This window comes from Sus scrofa, chromosome 3, assembly GCF_054392235.1.
Source record: "Sus scrofa isolate SSC_HxYL_T2T_F1_AM1 chromosome 3, Sscrofa_HxYL_maternal_Yorkshire_Landrace_v2.0, whole genome shotgun sequence".
Lineage (NCBI taxonomy): Eukaryota > Metazoa > Chordata > Mammalia > Artiodactyla > Suidae > Sus > Sus scrofa.
The window spans coordinates 140,021,558-140,038,641 of record NC_139385.1 but is presented as its reverse complement, the minus strand read 5'-3'; the positions used below and the strand labels follow the sequence as shown (position 1 = coordinate 140,038,641).

The 17,084-nt window shown below is 49.3% G+C and overlaps 1 long non-coding RNA gene across 1 annotated transcript; it reads right to left on the bottom strand.

Moving 5' to 3' along the window:
* Positions 1–12,789: 12,789 nt before the first annotated feature.
* On the bottom strand, positions 12,790–16,405 carry LOC146404980 (uncharacterized). The gene is made up of 2 exons (XR_014839834.1): positions 16,274–16,405; positions 12,790–13,003 (listed from the first exon to the last, which is right to left on the bottom strand). It is a non-coding gene; the product is annotated as an uncharacterized LOC146404980 (long non-coding RNA).
* Between the last annotated feature and the right edge of the window lie 679 nt (positions 16,406–17,084).

Sequence of the window (17,084 nt, the reverse complement as noted above, 5' to 3'; positions counted from 1 at the left end):
CCCCTGGAAAACTGTTGTGTCAGAGGCTTGCATCCGAAAGCTGCACTGAAGGGCTCTTTGCCTGGGGAAGAAGAGGCGATTATGAAGCCCACTGGGTTGGGAAGTGATTTCTTCAAGGAGAATCCTTCTGAGCAAATTATAGAAATTGGACCATGGACTCAGGAGACAAGGGCAGAGATTTATAGGTCTGCATCCCTGTGCCCGCTTGAAAGTTCTGACAAAAGAAAGGGAGAAAGAGGAGAAAGAAGGGGAGAGGGTCAAGTGGTCAAACCTAAGAGCCCTGATCGTCCCCCAGGTCCAAGTGCCATCCAAAAGCCAGAGCAAGAAGCTTTGGTGGAACACTGATGCAGAGAGAGGCAACATCATCTGTCTGTCCTGAAAAGACTGCTGGCTGTGGACTTTCGGGAGCTATTTGCCGCCAGCCCCTGGTCTCTGGCTCTCCTGGGGGTCTTCCCTGGCCCCCTGGTCTCTGACTCTCCTGGGGGTCTTCCCTGGCCCCTCCTGTACACCCCACCCGCTGCCTCCAGCTGGGGCCAGCTATCCCAGGTGCCTTGCCAGGTCTCCACGGTAGCTCCCCCCTCATTGCAGAATGAGTGTCCGTGTCCCATCTCCCTGTTGGAATGAGGCTCTGTGAGGCAGGCTTGGAGCTAAGAGGTCTCTGTACTTTCAGGACTTAGCACAGCACCTGATACATAGATGGCAGAGGATGAAAGTTGAATGAAAGACTCATTGAGAGTTCCCATTGTGGCACAGCAGAAACGAATCAGACTAAGAACCATGAGGTTGTAGGTTCGATCCCTGGCCTCATTCATTGGGTTAAGGATCTGGCGTTGCCATGAGCTATGGTGTAGGTCACAGACTCAGCCCGGATCCCATGTTGCTGTGGCTGTGGCATAGGCTGGCAGCTGTAGCTCCAATTTGACCCCCTGCCTGGGAACATCCCATGCCACTAGTGCATCCCTAAAAGGCAAAAAAAAAAAAAAACTCGTTGAATGACGGAAGGAGCAAAATTGACAATGAGGGGATGCTTCAGGAAAGCGGTTATCCAGTGAACATTTGCTGAGGGCCGGTTCTGTTGCTGGACCAAAAGGACAGTGGGATGCACAGGGTGGCAGTGGCACAGGACAGGGACATTCCCAGGCGTCGTCCCCTTTGAGAAGCTTGCCACCACCCCAGTCACTCTCTGGAGTGCACTGCAATCATTTGTTCTGCATTGTTCCTAAAACTCTCGGCATGCAGGTGAGCCCAGCACGTGCCAATAAGATCATCTCTGATCCCAGGAGGTACTTCGGAAGGTCTTAGCCTGGGAGTAACAATCTTTCCCAGGGAAAGGGCTAGAAGCTGAGGAGACTGGCTGCCTTGAGACGGGGGTAGCTGAGATCTGTATAGGGCCAGGCCACCAAGGTGGCCAGAGAACATGGGTCTCCAAACTCTTGGGATCTAGAAAAATTCCCAAAGCAAGCCTGGGGAGTGGATAAGCCCCAGAGAGGGAGGCGCAGTGGAACTGAGGTCCCACAACTAAGCAGAGGGGCAGGGGGGACTCTTTCTAACCCCTCATATCAACATTCTGAGCATTTGCCCTCAAATGGAAAAGTGAGGTGACATGTGAGGTGGACAGGGGGCTCAAAGAACCTTTGATGCACAAAGTCTTACTTGGCAAGGAGGATGTGGGGGGGAGGGGAGGAAGGGGCACTTTCGTGGCTTTGTGTAACTATTCCCCAAGAGAAAGAAAACGCTATTTTTTCCCAACAAATCTGATGTCCTTGTGCCCTACTGCCCTCGTTGAGATCAGTTACAAAGAAAACCTTCCCCAAGGTGATCTGGGCCTTTGGCTCTCCCTTCAAACTGTTCTGCAGAATGCTTTTGATGTGTCCATCCTAGCTCCCTGGATTCGTTTTCCTTGGCTCAGTTGACGGTCAAGTAGTTTGAAAAGTAGTGTCTTTCTTAAGTGGCCCTTTTCAAGGAGTTTCTCACTGATGTAGATGTTGCAGCATCAAGCTGTTTGCATATTTATAAAATGTCACTTCAGTCATGGGACTGCTCCTGAGGCTGACAGTAGGGCAGGGGGATTGCTGTCTCAGGGTTTTGCCCACTAGTGGGGGGTGTGAGGGGTTCATCTAAAGGCAGAATAGACACAAAGGCGGGAAAGGGGGGCCTCTTTTACTTACTCATTCACAAGTCCGTTATTTCACAAGTGCAGAAGGAGCCCCACCTCTGGGCTAAGTTCTGTTCAACAGAAGCATCAAGATGCTTGCAGAAGGAAAGGAAAGGCAGACACAGGTAAGTTACCAGAGATGAACCCTACGAGGAAGGTATGCACTTGGGTTCTTCTGAGTCCTTTTTCTCTAAAAGGTGGGGAGTCATCTAGAATGTATTGAAAGGAAAAAACTTAATTTACAATATCTGCCAGACTCCCTGGTATAAATATTCCCACTGAATAACAGCAAATTTCAAGTTCCCAGGGTGGCCTCTCTGAACGCAGAGTGAGGAAGGCGCGTGGTTGGTGGCACACCCTTATGCCCACTATGCAGGTGCAAGGGACATAACTACCCCTCGCTCAGTGAGTTAAGGAACCAGCATTGCTGCAGGCTGCAGTGTAGGTTACAGATAAGACTCAGATCTGACATTGCTGTGGCACAGGCTGGATACTATAGCTCCAATTCAACCCCTAGTCCAGAAACTTCCATCTGCTGCAAGTGCAGCCATTAAAAAAGAAAAGAAGAGAAAAGAAAAGAAGAGACGAGAAAAGAAAAAAGAGAAGAGAAGAAAAGAAAAGAAAAGAAAAGAAAAGAAAAGAAAAGAAAAGAAAAGAAAAAAGAAAAGAAAAAAGAAATACTCAGACACAGCAAAAATAGGAAGCATTCACCTGTGGTTTCCTTAGAGCTGTGATAACTGCTTGCTCTAAATCATCCACTCCTTGTGGGAATTGGTTAGGTCTCAGGATTTAGCTCTAGGCTGTCATCAAGTATCCAGTCCCCCTTCTCCCCTGTAACAGAACCTCAGTATTGCTTACGTCCCATCTCAAAGGACAACGTGTACCAGCCCCTCTGCATCCAGGCGTGGTCCTCTGAGCTCCCACCAAGAATGAGCAAGATGTAGTGTGATTTAGGGGGGGTGGAAGAGCTTCCAGAAAGGCAGCTTAATAGAAGTGGAAGGGAGGGAGGGGCTGCCTTTCATCCTCTTCCTCTTCTCTGCCCTCTGAAATACGGATGTGATCTCCCCAACGCCCACTGATAACTTGACCATGAGGTCAGCATGAAATTTAAGCAAACCACCAGCTGGGGTAGTGGAAAAAAAAGAGAGAAGGAGCCTGGGTCCCTGGTGGACGTGGAGCAGCCAGCCCAACCCTCAGCTGCAGGCACCCACTCCTTTGGGACAAGAGAGAAACATCTCTTAGCTCACTCACGCCACGCCATGGTGAGTCAGAGTGCTCTGTGATAAGAAGCCAAACCCATCCAAACCAGTGCCAGTGCCGCCCTCCTCCTCTGCAGGGCAGAAACAAAGGGTCATCAGAAACTCATAGTTTATCTGAAGGCAGCACTCCTGCTGTTCTTCCATCAATTCATCCAAGGACTGTTTGCTGAGGTTCTGTTTACTAAGCATCCCAGAGGCATTTCTGTTCCTAAGGTTCCCAATGCAGTTTAGGATGGAAGATAAAACCCAACTTTATCCCAACATAAGGCAACAGGTCCCAAGCAGGTGAATCTCACCGGATGGAAGTCAGCCAGTGTCAAAGTCTCAGAACTGGACACTATGTGGTCTTTCCTTCCTCTTGAAGGGCTCAGGATAGAAACCTGGAAGAGCTGTGACAGAGAGGCGAGTGCGCGCACGCGTGTGTGTGTGTGCGCGTGCGCGTGTGTGTTAGGGGAAGGGAGAGAGAGAGATACAGAAGAAAAGTGCGAGACTGCAGAGAAATGCAACTGAATTAGCATCAAAAGCACCATGACTCTTATTAACACATTTAAACACTAACTCATCTGCACTGAAAGGTTGTTAAAACTCTAGCCGTCATAGCGAAAAACGTAGCATAACAGCTCAACTCCGTATAATTTTATTCTCTTCCATAAAAACGAAATGTTGAGTGAATAACTAAAAGTGACTGGGTTTATGTTTATGTAAGACTTTTCACATAATTAGACTCACCAATCTGTACACTTCATTTTCAGCAGAGCCTCCGGTTTGGGTGTCGAAAGAGGAATCACCTTAATCTCAAGATAGACCCATCGAATTCTGGGAAACGCCTGAAAATAACTGGGAATCTCCCCAGAAAAAAAGACGTCTCTTTTTGATGATACTTATTCACAAACTCATATATCTGAGTAAGGATTGTTCGAAAATAATATTGCCTCTCAAGAAGAAAACCCTCTAACCACACGTGTAGGTCAGCGTTGGTGATCGGCAAGATCACACACTTTGCCCTGAAAGTCCACCGTCTTTTTCAAGAGCACGTTAATGACCTCTGCCTGTGAGAGTGTGAGGCGCACAGTCTTTTTTTCCAAAAATCAAAAATGACAATAATGAAACCAGGCAGCTGCTGCCCCCAGGAATATAACAACCTCTCCCCGCTCCCTGGAATTTGCCGGAATCACCCTGCTTGAGCTCATCTCATTCAAATGAGTGGATCCCTCCCCCTGCCCCAGCAATCTGGGTGAGTTTCCCATCTATTAGCTGAATTATTCAGATGTTTTCCCACAACGGCGCTAGCAGTGCTCATATAACTAGTTTCTAAATCAACAGTGAATTACATTATTGACAATCTGAGCAGATTAATTAAGAAATCTGTCAGGAATGACGCTATGAGCGCTGGCTCCTTTTCAAGTCAGAGCCTCAGTCTTTGAAATAGAGTCGTACCTGATGTGATTTCAGAAGTGGAAGAGGCGCTGTGATACCAGATCTGGGGAGGGAGACAGCCCCACTGGGCTGAAAGGTAGAGCCAGGGTTGGCTGGAGTCGGAAAGCCACACACACACACACACACACACACACACACACACACACGTCTTACATCAGCTAATACATAGGGCTGCAGAAACACCTGGTACAGAGTAAAGCACTTCTCCACACGTATGCATTGCACTTTCTTCGTGCACAGATTCTAGCATCCTGAAACAGCATTAACATGGCAGAAGAGGCAACTCTGCCTTTTAGGTTTCTGAACGCCTGTGCAAAACACCTGGGGTCTCAAGGGTCCCCAAAACAAACAACTTCCAAGTTTCCTTCGGTGCCCCATACTGAGAAAGCAACTTCTCGCTCTCCACCTATCTTTTCCCTTTGTAGTAAAAGTACTGATGTTTCCAGACCACCTTACCGCCAAAACACAACATATGATACAAATAAAGACCAGAATATATTAAACTAAATAAATTAATAAAAATCATTCTATCAGGTTTTTTGTTTGTTTTGCTTTTTAGGGCCATACCCATTGCATATGGAAGTTCCCAGGCTAGGGGTCCATCTAGAGCTGCATCTGCGAACCATGTCTTCGACCTACAGCACAGCTCATGGCAATGCCAGATCCCTGACCCACTGAGTGGGGCTAGGGATCAGACCCATATCTTCATGAATACTGGTTGGATTTGTTTCTGCTGCACCGCAGGGGGATCTCCCACATTCTCTTGATTGATTCATAGATTTTTGTCTTTTGTCTCTTTAGGGCTGCTCCTACAGCATATGGCGGTTCCCAGGCTAGGGGTCGAGTTGGAGCTGTAGCCGCCGGCCTACACCAGAGCCACAGCAACGCGGGATCTGAGCCACGTCTGCAACCTACACCACAGCTCACGGCAACGCCAGATCCTTAACCCACTGAGCAAGGCCAGGGATCAAACCCGAAACCTCCTGGTTCCTAGTCGGATTCATTAGCCACTGCGCCACGACGGGAGCTCCTCTTTCATTTTATTTAATGGACTTACTTTGGGGATGTCTGAGAGCCTGCTAGGTAAGGCAGCAATACTTTCACAAATTTACAGTGAATAACACATGGGATTGAAAGTCTGAAGTCCTAGATTCAAAGTTGACCTCAGTCCCTAAGTAGCTGGGTAGCCTTGAGCCTGTCGCTTTCCCCCCAAAGCCCTGTGTTTTCACCTCTGATGATCCCTGCCTCCCAGGCTGCAGTGAGGTCCAGGTGGGGAGATGTGTCCAAAGAAGGTGATGCCCAGCGTCCTGAACACGCCTGCCTGTCACCCCCCATGCAATTGCCGTATCTGGTCTTATCACGTGTTCAAAACAGACTTTCCAGAACCCGAGGCACACAGAGCTTAAGTAAATATTCCTAAAGCACAGAGTTCTAAGAGGCTGGACCCATACTCGCATCCCCATCATGGGGCTCCCAGCTATTATTTTTTCCTTAACTCTCCATATTTTCAAATTTTCTACAGTGGCCACTTATTATTTTGATATTCAGATAAATTTTATTTATTTATTTATTTATTTTGCTTTTTAGGGCCACACCCATGGCATATGGAATTTCCCAGGCTAGGGGTTGATTTGGAGCTGCAGTTGCCGGCCTACACCGCAGCCACAGCTGGGGATCCAAGCTGCATCTGCAACCTACACCACAGCTCACAGCAACACCAGATCCTTAACCCACTGAGCAAGGCCAGGGATCGAACCCATGTCCTCACGGATACTCATCACATTTGTTAACTGCTGAGCCATGAAGGGAATTCCCAAATATTATTATCTTAAACCAACATGGGTTGGAGCTGAGTTTCTGCAAGTGATGAGAGTTCTTGGCGAGGGCAGGGGGGTAAATGTGGGTCACAGCCGGGGAAGAAGGGGCTTCCTCTGCGGAGAAAAACGCGGGAACTGGGATAAGATGTGTGAGTCCGTTTGTCGACCAGCGAGAACCAGTGAACCGGGCCCACAGCAGAGGAGCCGGGCAGGGGGTGAAAGGGGATCGTGACAATGATACTGACCTTGAGACCCACAACCTAAACAACCAGCACTTACTGAGGAGGCACTGTGGCCGCGTCCCTTTCAAGGTCCTGTCCACATGTTCATTAATCTAGTGTTCGTGCGACCACATGCTAGATGAAGAAGCAGAGGCTCAGAAGGGGCTCATGACTTGAAATCTGGTTGTGAAGTGGACTTTGCGAGCCTGAGGAATAGGTAGGGAATATTCACCTTCACAGAACCTTCCCCCCCCCCCCACAATACCCTCCCCACCCGCAGTGCCTCTTCAGAGCCACCTGGGGACCATCAGAGGGACAGCCTGAACACTGGCAGTAAGTCACATCGCCTGAGGATTTCAAACAGAAGTTGGAAGATCATTTTCCTGGCAGTTTGCAAAGACAATTCCTACATCTTGTCTCCTTGATCTCCAGACTCTGTGACTCCATGAGGCTCAGGATTGGGGTCAGTTTTCAATCCAACCATTTGACAAACCTAGGACAAAGAGAGTACACACACACACACACACACACACACACACAGAGAGAGAGAGAGAGAGAGAGAGGGAGAGAGAAAAGAGATAACGTGTTATTTTTGATTGGTTGGATTCCAGAAGAGTGGTCATTATTTTTTCCTTAAGTCTCCATATTTTCAAATGTGTTACAATGACCACTTAAACCTGTGAAGCTCAACGAAAAAAACCACAGAATTATCAAGTCACAGTCTTGTCACTTTTTGACCATTATACTTGGGCCAAATCATATAAAACCTCTCCAGTGACAATGTTTTGTCAATAATGCCACTGGGTTTCTCAAAGGACCAACCTGATTGTGTACATGAAGTCCTTGGCGTAATGTAAAGGACTTTATAAGTACAATCATTGCTACTGATTACTCTCGTTGATCTTAAAGTATCGGTATTCATATTTGTATTTGTATCACTGATGTAGAGGTAACCTGGACACTCAGGAACAGAATATATTTTAAATTTCTTCCTTTTGAAAATCTTAATACAGATGATATCCATTCTTCAAAGGCTGTCATATAGGAAATGAAAATAAACTGGGCCCCATCTGCGTGCAAGTCTTATGGACATTCATAAGCCTATTGATATGCAACTGTTAAAACCAATCGGTTCAGCTGAAAGCTTACTCAGAAACCTGGAGAGAAAGGAAATAGTCTCTTCATAGCATTCTCCCCAGTTTTAAGACGAAAACCTTTAGCCCAGATGGGAGGGTCCTTCTGCAGGAACACAATCTGCTGTTGAGGAATTTTTCCCCATGGCAGTTGTCCTTGGTCCTGATGCTCTCTTTCATCTGTCCAAGTAAAAAATATCCACCTGCAGCAAGGGTAACTCTTCTCAGAAAAACTTCAAAATGGCAATTTCAAATAATGGGTATCTTATTATATCACACATTGTTTATACAGAGACATGCAGTATGAAATACTTTATAACCTGCACTCAAAACAAAACATATGAGGCAGACTCTTTAATTTAGGGGGAAAGTAGTTTTAGATGATTCCAGAAATGAAGATGAGATTTGCCACTAAGTCGTATTGATGATATTAGTAGCATTCACGTGTTTGTCAATTTCATTAACCTTTCAAATTAGGTGTTCACAATATGTTAATGACAGCATAACACATTACATTATTCAGTGCAATTTCATGGATGTTATGTACAGTTGATCGTGTTAGCATCTCTTGTCTTTACTGTTAGAAAACATTCTACTTTCCAAGATCTTTAGGGATGTGCGAATACCAAACAGCTAAATCTACAGCTCAAATCACGGCCTCTGCTTGGCCTTGAATTCTGATCAGGGTACACTAGAGTTTCCCCTTGTGAAGGACCAAGATCCCCTGAATGTTTGATGCAAGAACTGGAGATCTACAAAGCTGATAGAGAGGAGCTATAATTAAATTCCTTACCTTCGGATGGGCGGTTATACATCGAATCATGATTTAGACAAGAGTCACTCCCCTTTCTTCTTGGCATAGAGCACCCTTTCCAGCCTTACTGACCATAGGATTGGCCAGCTACTTGTTCTGCCCTTGGGACATGTGCAAACACAATGGGAGCAAAGGTTTTAGATGTCTGTGCTTAGTTGGTTTTTGCTCCAGTGATGCAGCATGAGAGGAACACAGCTCAGGTAACCCCTTGCCCTTTAACCTGCACCCCAGAGTAAGATCCATGGAGCAAGCCTGAGCCTGACTTGAGCCTGGGACCAGGCCCGGCCAAGCTAATAAGATCAGCAGAACCTCAGCCAACCCACAGACCATGGCTGCAAACATCAGTGTTTGTGACAAGCCACTGAGATTTTAAAACTATTTTGTTACAGCATGATTAGGGCAAAAATGAAATAATACCATGACAAAGCAATGTAACTGTTCTGTTTAACTATTCATTGTTTCTATAAGACCATGGGCCATTCTGAGGTTTGATTCCTGAAGAGGACAAAATGTTTGTCCCTTTCGTGAAAATCTTGGCACTGACACCAAAGCCTCTTGGCTACGTCGCTTAATTGTGCGTGTGTTTCAGTCTCTCATTCATTCGTCTCATCATTAAGTCATTCTCTCCCTCACTAACATGCATTTTAGAAGTTCTTTGCGTATTCTGGACACCGTGTCAACCACGGAAGACAAGTGCGGAGGGAAATAGGAAAGACTTTTTAACTCAAGGGAACCGCCTTCTGTAAAGTGGGCAGAAGACCCCCAGTCTACCAGCCCCATGAGGTCAGAGGAATGCAATAAGTTAGTGTACTTGAACGTGCTAGGAAAGCCCTGAAAGCCAAGAGCAGACACGAGGGAATCTTACTTGGAATTTCACTTGTTAAAAATCTCAACTAACTATTTCAAGGTCCACAGGCTTTCTCACGATAAGAGCCTTACCTCCAACTCTAAAGCCAGTGTCCTTATTTTCAGCCTACAGGTAACCAGAAATTTCACATCCATCAAACCTTGCCCTTGGAAGCCAGGCACCCTTTATTATCAGGAAAGATTAATGAATTTTTCCCTCCCAATTCCCTCTGATTTACATATGTTTTTCAAATGTATGTGTAGTGATGCTAATTTCCTTTACTTTAGCAGCTCCTTAGTAACAAGGAATAGAATGGATGCATTTTGGCAGCAAGACTTCACAGCTGGGTGTCAGGGAAGGGGGAGTTGGTCTGGGGTAGAAGGCAGTAAACCTTGGAGTAGGAGGGAACTGAGGCAGTGCCCCTTCCACACTCTCACCCACAGGTGAGGAGACGCAAACCCAGAGGCGGACGCAATGCTTTGGGAAGAGCCAAGAATATCATCCACAGCGCTGTGCCCCCAGCCCCACGGTCTCACTGCACAGGATGCGCCTGCGGTGAAGCAAGCAGCTTAGAACAAGCAGGTGTGTTTTACCTGTGATTCCCCGGGGTGAGGTGGAAAATGCAGGAAGGAGACATGAATTTATCCTCCTGAGCTTCTAAGTGATCAAACCCACTCAGCAGGCAAGCTCGTCCCTGAGACACGGTCCACTTCAGAGTCCTCAGGCTCATCCCCCTTTGAACCAAGACCCAGCCCCCAGTGCAGGGCCCTGCAGGGCTTCTGTCTTGTGTCTTGCCATTGGGAGATGATCTGACCCATCAGCTGACAAACTCGCCCTTCATTCTTCCTTCTAAAGTAAAAACATAGAGGTCCCTGGTGGCTCAGAGGGTTAGGAACCCGTCCTTGTCACTGCTGTGGCTCAGGTCACTGTGGTGGCATGGGTTTGATCCCCGGCCTGGGAACTTCCATGTGCCTGGGGTGCAGCCAAAAATAATAATAATAAAAATAAGCTGGCACTGGGGGAGAGCCTGGGCTTTCACTGTCTTGCGACTATCTTCACTCTCCACTGACCCACCAGTGGCCCTGACTCAAAGAAGTTAAAATACTTGAAACTGCCCTCACTGCTTTTCTCCATGTGTATTACCTCTGATCCTTATAACCCCTTGAGGGGTCCTTTAGTAATACCCTCCGCCTTTTATAGGTGAGGAAATTGAAGCCCAGAAATTCACTTATCCAGGGTCCCACCGTCACTTAAGTTCCAGACGAAAATTCAAATCCAAATCTGTTTGGGTTTTTTTGTTTGTTTGTTTGTTTTTTCTTGCTTTTAAGAGCTGTACCAGCGGCATATGGAAGTTCCCAGGCTAGGAGTCAAATCAGAGCTGTAGCTGCCGGCCTACACCACAGCCACAGCAATATGGGATCCGAGCACTGCAGCTCATGGCAACACTGGATCCTTAACCCACTGAGCAGGGCCAGAGAGCAAACCTGCATCCTCATGGATACTAGTCAGATTCGTTTCCACCGAGCCACAACAGGAAGTCCCAGTCCAGATCTGTTCTCAAAATATTTCCCTTCTATACCAAAGAACATATTTTTAATTTTTTTTAAGTGCACTTCTTGACAAAAGATCAGCATTTACAAGGAATTTTCTGGAGATGAACCCAGCTGTTCCCACAGCTAAAATCCACAAAAACCAAAGGGAAGTTTGAGAATGGAAACAAGGAATTTCCTCTGCATTTCACTGGGCTCTGCAGTGCTGCCTACTCTGCTAACGACCTTCCACACCTCCTCTGAAAAGCAATACCTGAAAATCGCCCCAGATTCTGTTGTCCTATCTCCCAGCCCTGGAAGCCCCATCCCCAGCTGCCTAGAAAGTATCTGTTGGTTATCTCAGTTTAGTAAGAGCATAAATCACTGTAAGCTACTGAATAGGTGATTTAAACAAACAATCCTGATGAAGTTTAAAAAAAAAAAAAGAAAGGTGAAGGACCAGATATTATTACAGCCGCCAGCCAAGCAAGTTCCTTGAGGCTGAGAAAAGAGGTAGGGGAGGTGCCTTCTACCTTTTGAAGACCATGGCCAAGCTCAGCCCAGCCCAGCCCAGACCGTAGTTATAAAGGAGCATCATACTGCCAACAACTGTCCCCAGGGTCCTGACGTTCCCCTCAGTGGCTGCCACCTCTGAGCAGTGGATGGACCCAGCAGGGACTCCCTAAAGGAACCCACAACCTCGCTCAAGATGACCACACATCCAAGGCGGTGCACGGCGTCATTTTCGCATCAACTCAAAGAGAAAAAGCGGCGACAATGTTGTGCTTCCACTGATTAGCAGCAGGACACACAGTGGGGCGCGGATGCTGGGCCTCAACCACGCCAGCCGGAGGATGTCAGTCGGGCTCCCACGAGGCCCCCTTTCTCACCGCCACTCACACGTGCCAGGGACCATCCAACACGCCAGGACCTGTGATCTCAGAGGGAAGACACGTCTGCATCCTCCTGCATCAGGAAAGCTACGCACCTTCTCTCCCAAGCCCCTGCCCAGTCCTGCACTTGAGGAAACATCTCCCAGAGCTGAGCCATCCTCTTCACACCTTCAAACAAAGCCAGATTCTGTTTGTCAGGTTTCCCTTCTTGCCTCTCCCACCTGGGAAAGGCTGCTGCATGGTAACACCTGCCAGAACCTGGCTTGTTGGCTGCATCCAGCCTCTGCTCTTACCTGGTGGAACCCACTCACTGTGGCAAACATCTGTCTTTTCCTCTTTGCATGTCAAAGGTCAGCTCTAGAAGCTCTGTGATGGAAAGAAGGGGCGGTGTTCCTGGGAGAAAGGGAAGGATGAAAACGTTCTTCAAACCCACGGAGGGGAAAGAACGTGGGCTTGGACATCCGGCTGACCTGGGCATGACTTCCAGCTCAAAACCTCTTCCCCCTGGTTGCCCCAGAGCCCCAGGCCCCCCTGTAAAAAGCCAAAGCGTTAAGTCAGGGAGCATCTGGAGGTTTGGAAGACACTCCATACATGGTAACAGTTACCAAATATTTTAAGAACTCTCAGAACACAGGGGGTGGGTTGCTTTTGAGTCACTCAAAATGACATCTGACATTCACTGTGTGCTTATCATGAAGTTGACTTTATTTCATTTAATCTGTTCAGCAGTCCTCTGGTGTAAATGTTGTCATTATCCCCAGTTTCCAGACCAGGATGCTAAGGTCTTCCCCAGGGAAACCTGCTGCAGGACGTCCATCCCTGAGTCCAGGGAAACCAAGGTCCGCCCTGTGGATGGTGACAGAGGAGCTGGGATGCATGGGCTGCAGAGTCCACACTCCTGGGAGGCAAGGAGGGGACAGCGTGAGGTCCAGGGAGATGCCACTGGAGGGGACGCATGCTGAGAGGAGGGGGCAGGGGCTAGAAGGTACTTTCCCATGGAGCCTCACGGGGTCAGAATTCCAAACTTGAACCCGGAGTTCCCAGTGTGGGTTCCGTGGATTAAGAACCTGACTAGTACCCCTGTGGATGCAGGTTCGGTCCCTGGCCATGTTCAGTGGATTAAGGATCCAGCATTGCCACTAGTTGCAGTGTAAGTCGCATATGCAGCTTGGTTCTGGCGTTGCTCTGGCTGTGGCACAGGCCAGCAGCTGCAGCTCCAATTCAAACCCTAGCCGGGAAACTTCCATATGCCACAAGTGCGGCCCTAAAAAGAAAAAAAAAAACATCTGGCAGACTTGAACCTTGTCATCCAAGGGAGGAGGAGAGAAATTATTTCAGCCAACAATCTGCGGGCTAAATGTATCATTTACACAGGAAGGTCTCTCTTAGATGGGCCCTGGATTGTACGTTTGCCCTGGGTGCCTACAAAGGTTCAGGGCATATTCCCCTTGTATTCAACCTCTTTCCAGCTCCTTCCAACTGCCCTTTGCAGCAGCAAAGCCCCCTGGTTGGACAGGAGGCAGAGGGCAGACAGGTACAGAATTCTCCTAGACCTCAGCATGTCCTCTCCACCACCGAGCATCCTGCCTTCACTCCCTTCTTCACGGTGAAGCCGGCGGGGCTCGGGGAGCTCCAGCAGGTGCTCCATGCATGGCCATTAGCTCCTAAGTGACCAGCAGAGCAGACGCCAAGTTCACGTGCCTTCCACTGCCAGCTCCCTCCTATGTCAGGGATTAGCATCGATCCTAATAAATCCTAATAACATTCATTGGCTAATCTTGGCTTGAAGATAGGCTGACTGTGTCCTTTGGTAAATGTTAGGAGCACGCAGCAGATGAAAGAGAAAATGAATCAAACGCCACCCACAGAGATTAACTGGTGCCGTGATCATCAACAGTGGAATTTTTTTTTTTTTTTATCGACACTGATAAACAGGAAAGGAGTTTGGGTTTCTAAAATCAACTGATTTCCTTGTTGTAGCTGTATCTAGGTTGTGTATCGAAGAAAACAAAAATAATTCTGGGCACCGAAGGGAGATGGAATATTTCGGCACTCAACACTGGGCCAGGTTGGTTGAGTCCCAGATATAAAGAATGCTGGTGTCCTTTTTTAAATAAAAATAAATACAACTGAGTGGCTCAACCCCGACAGTGAGCAGCAACACATAGCATAGAGCCGTGGTGGCGTGGGCGGGCAAGCGGTGTGAGCGTGTTTCGCAGTTGCTAACAGCAGCCCTGTGGTGACGCCAACAGCTGGGAGGAAAACTCAGGTGTGTCACACAGTCTAGCTGTTCTCCCCACCCTTCCCACAAGCCCGGGCACTGGCCAGATCTCAGGACCCCAGCTGACCACAGAGAGACTCCAGGCGAGGAGTCAGGCCAAGGGGACAGCAAACATCCCTGCAAGGGTCACGGCCCTGCTCCCACCTGCAAGCACCCCCGGCCCCGGCCCCCAGCCCAGCCACTTCTGATCTATCCACAGACCAGCGCCCAGACAACAGCCAGGGTCAGGGGCTCTGCTGTGCCATTGCTTCTTGTTGCAGAGGGCTAACGACCTCATGAGGACAAGCACAGACATGGCTGTGGGGTGGAGCTCTGGGAAGTCCCATGTCTGAGTCCTGGCCTGGCTCCGTGGCCAGCTGGGGGTGGGGGCAGTCAGCATCTCTGAGCCCAGGTCTCATCCTTGCTAAGAATCTACATCTTCCACGTCTCGGAGGCAGCAGGAGCAGGGATGGCCGTGTCCTGTGACCATTTTAGCAGGGGTCCCACGCAGGTTTGTGGAAGAGCTTGAAGAAATCCAGGTAAGACATGCAGCTCTTCGCGGACCCTCATGGGAAGTGAGGGAGGGGACCCGTCCCCGCCTCGCTTGTCCCCTCCTCCCACAGACGAGACCTCTGGGGGAATCTCACGGATGTTCTGGTTCAGGGTGTAGAATTTTTTTTTTCCAAGAAACTTAAGTTCGGTCTAAGGGATAAAAAGAGATGGTAGAAAGTCCTGTGATCATTTTTCAGGCTGGAGACCATCATGTCACTAAATGATGAAAACTTACAAAGATGACAATGGCAGTCGTGGCTGTTCCACCGTTGTTATTTTCACGCAGCTTCCAGCGGAGCCCTCATGTCTGCTCTCCAACACCGAGTTTCTAAAGACAGACGGGTCCGGGGGTCCACCGGGCTCCTGACATTGTGTGGGCGGACTCTACTCCCAGAGAGAGCGCTCCCGCGGCTGTCACCAGCATCTCTGACAGCATAAAGCTACCCCTGCGGGTCACCTCTGCAGCACCCAAGGGAACAAAGCACCTGTTTGTTGAAGGTGGACCAGACCTCGGCCGTTCTTCCCATTCAGGGACTGGCCTTTAAGGACGAAATACACCCCCGTGTCCCCACTGCTGACACTCTGTCCCTTCTCTCTGCATCATTTCCTCAAGGGCTCCTTGTTTTGAAAATAGATGCTTGGGCTAAACACTGGTCACACCGGCAGGTGAGCGAGGTGACAGGGAGCCAGGAGCGGCTGTGTCCAGTGGCCAGAGGCGGTGTCCTCTTTGGCTGTACTCCCAGCAGGGACCCCTCCCTGGCCACCTCCACATTACCAGGGCTTTCACTGGGCCTGGGAGAGAAGCCAGCAGCCACCAGTTTTGCTCTTCATTAACTCGTTTGTGGAAGAGGTGTTTCCTGAGCACCTACTACAGCCCTGGGACTGCTGCTGGTGGCTCTGCTGTCCCACACTGGCCAGCCAAGAACTCAGGCACAGAGTTACGAGAGAACCCCAGAGCTGCCAGGTAGAGAAGTGTACTTCCGCCCCCCTGGAGCTTGCCTTCAATCCCAAAAAGCGATCTGCAATGTCCCAGAGCTCATTTGCATGCACCTGCTCCCCAGGGTGCTGGAGGCCGTCTGGAGTGTGCCGGTCCTGGCTCTGGCCGCCAACCACAGGGGGTGGCCCTGGGAGAGCCCACAAAGGGACCAGGATGGTGTCCTGTGCCGTTGCCAGGTGTGGGCTTCTGTGACCCCTCACCCCGTCACCTAACTACTGGCTGTGTGATCTGATCTTGGTGACTTAACCTCTCTCAACCCTGATTTCCCCTTTGGAACAATGAGGATAGTTCTGTATTCCTCAGGGCTGTCGAGGGATTCCATGAAATCATTAGGTAAAGCGCGTGACGCAGGTACTCACCGCCCGGGATGGTTGCAGTGGCTCCCCTTGTTCCAGCAGGGGATGCAGAAAAGCCAGGAACGGCCATTCTGCACTGGACCATGGGCCCCTGCTCCAAAGGAGGTGGGTACAAGGCCCCCAAGTAAACAAAGGGGGAGCCAGAGGAGGTCACGCCAAGCGACAGGGCAAAGCCTCTTGGTCACGGCCACACAGTGGTCATAGTGCCCCAGACAGCTGAGGCTCTTGGTTAGCAGACGGGCGGGCCGTCAGGTATCCTGGGATCCGGCTGGTCCGTAAATGAAGCAGCAAGAGCAGAGCGAGCCACAGACCCTGAACCTCAGACCGGGAACATTTGTGCAAACAGAAGGCCTTCCCCAGAGAAGGCGGCCCAGCTGCGCAGGTGCCCCCCCCCACCACCACCTTGCTGTCACCAGGGCCGCCCAATGGTGCACCCCAAACAGGTCTGTCCCAAGGCCATTGCTGTGGTTTACACAGCCAAGGACATCCACTGTGACCTTTAAATTCATAATGTTTTACAGAATAGAAACGTTATACATTCCCCAGTGGTAAGGCCTTATTCTAGTGTTTGGGGAGGGGCGGTTAGAAAGGAAAGGAAAATCCCATCTCCAGCCCTTAAAACCAAGCCCTTCCCCTGGTTAGGGCGCGTCCCCTGCACCCAGCTCAGGACCTGGCACCTGGGGTCCTGGCAGAGCTCTGGAGGCGGCAGCGGGAGGGCGGGGGGATGGTTCTTCCAGAATCAGTGATCAGCAGAGCCTGATGTTTAGAGGATACCGTTCAGGGAGTGGGGAGACCCTTGCCCAGCGTTCTTTCC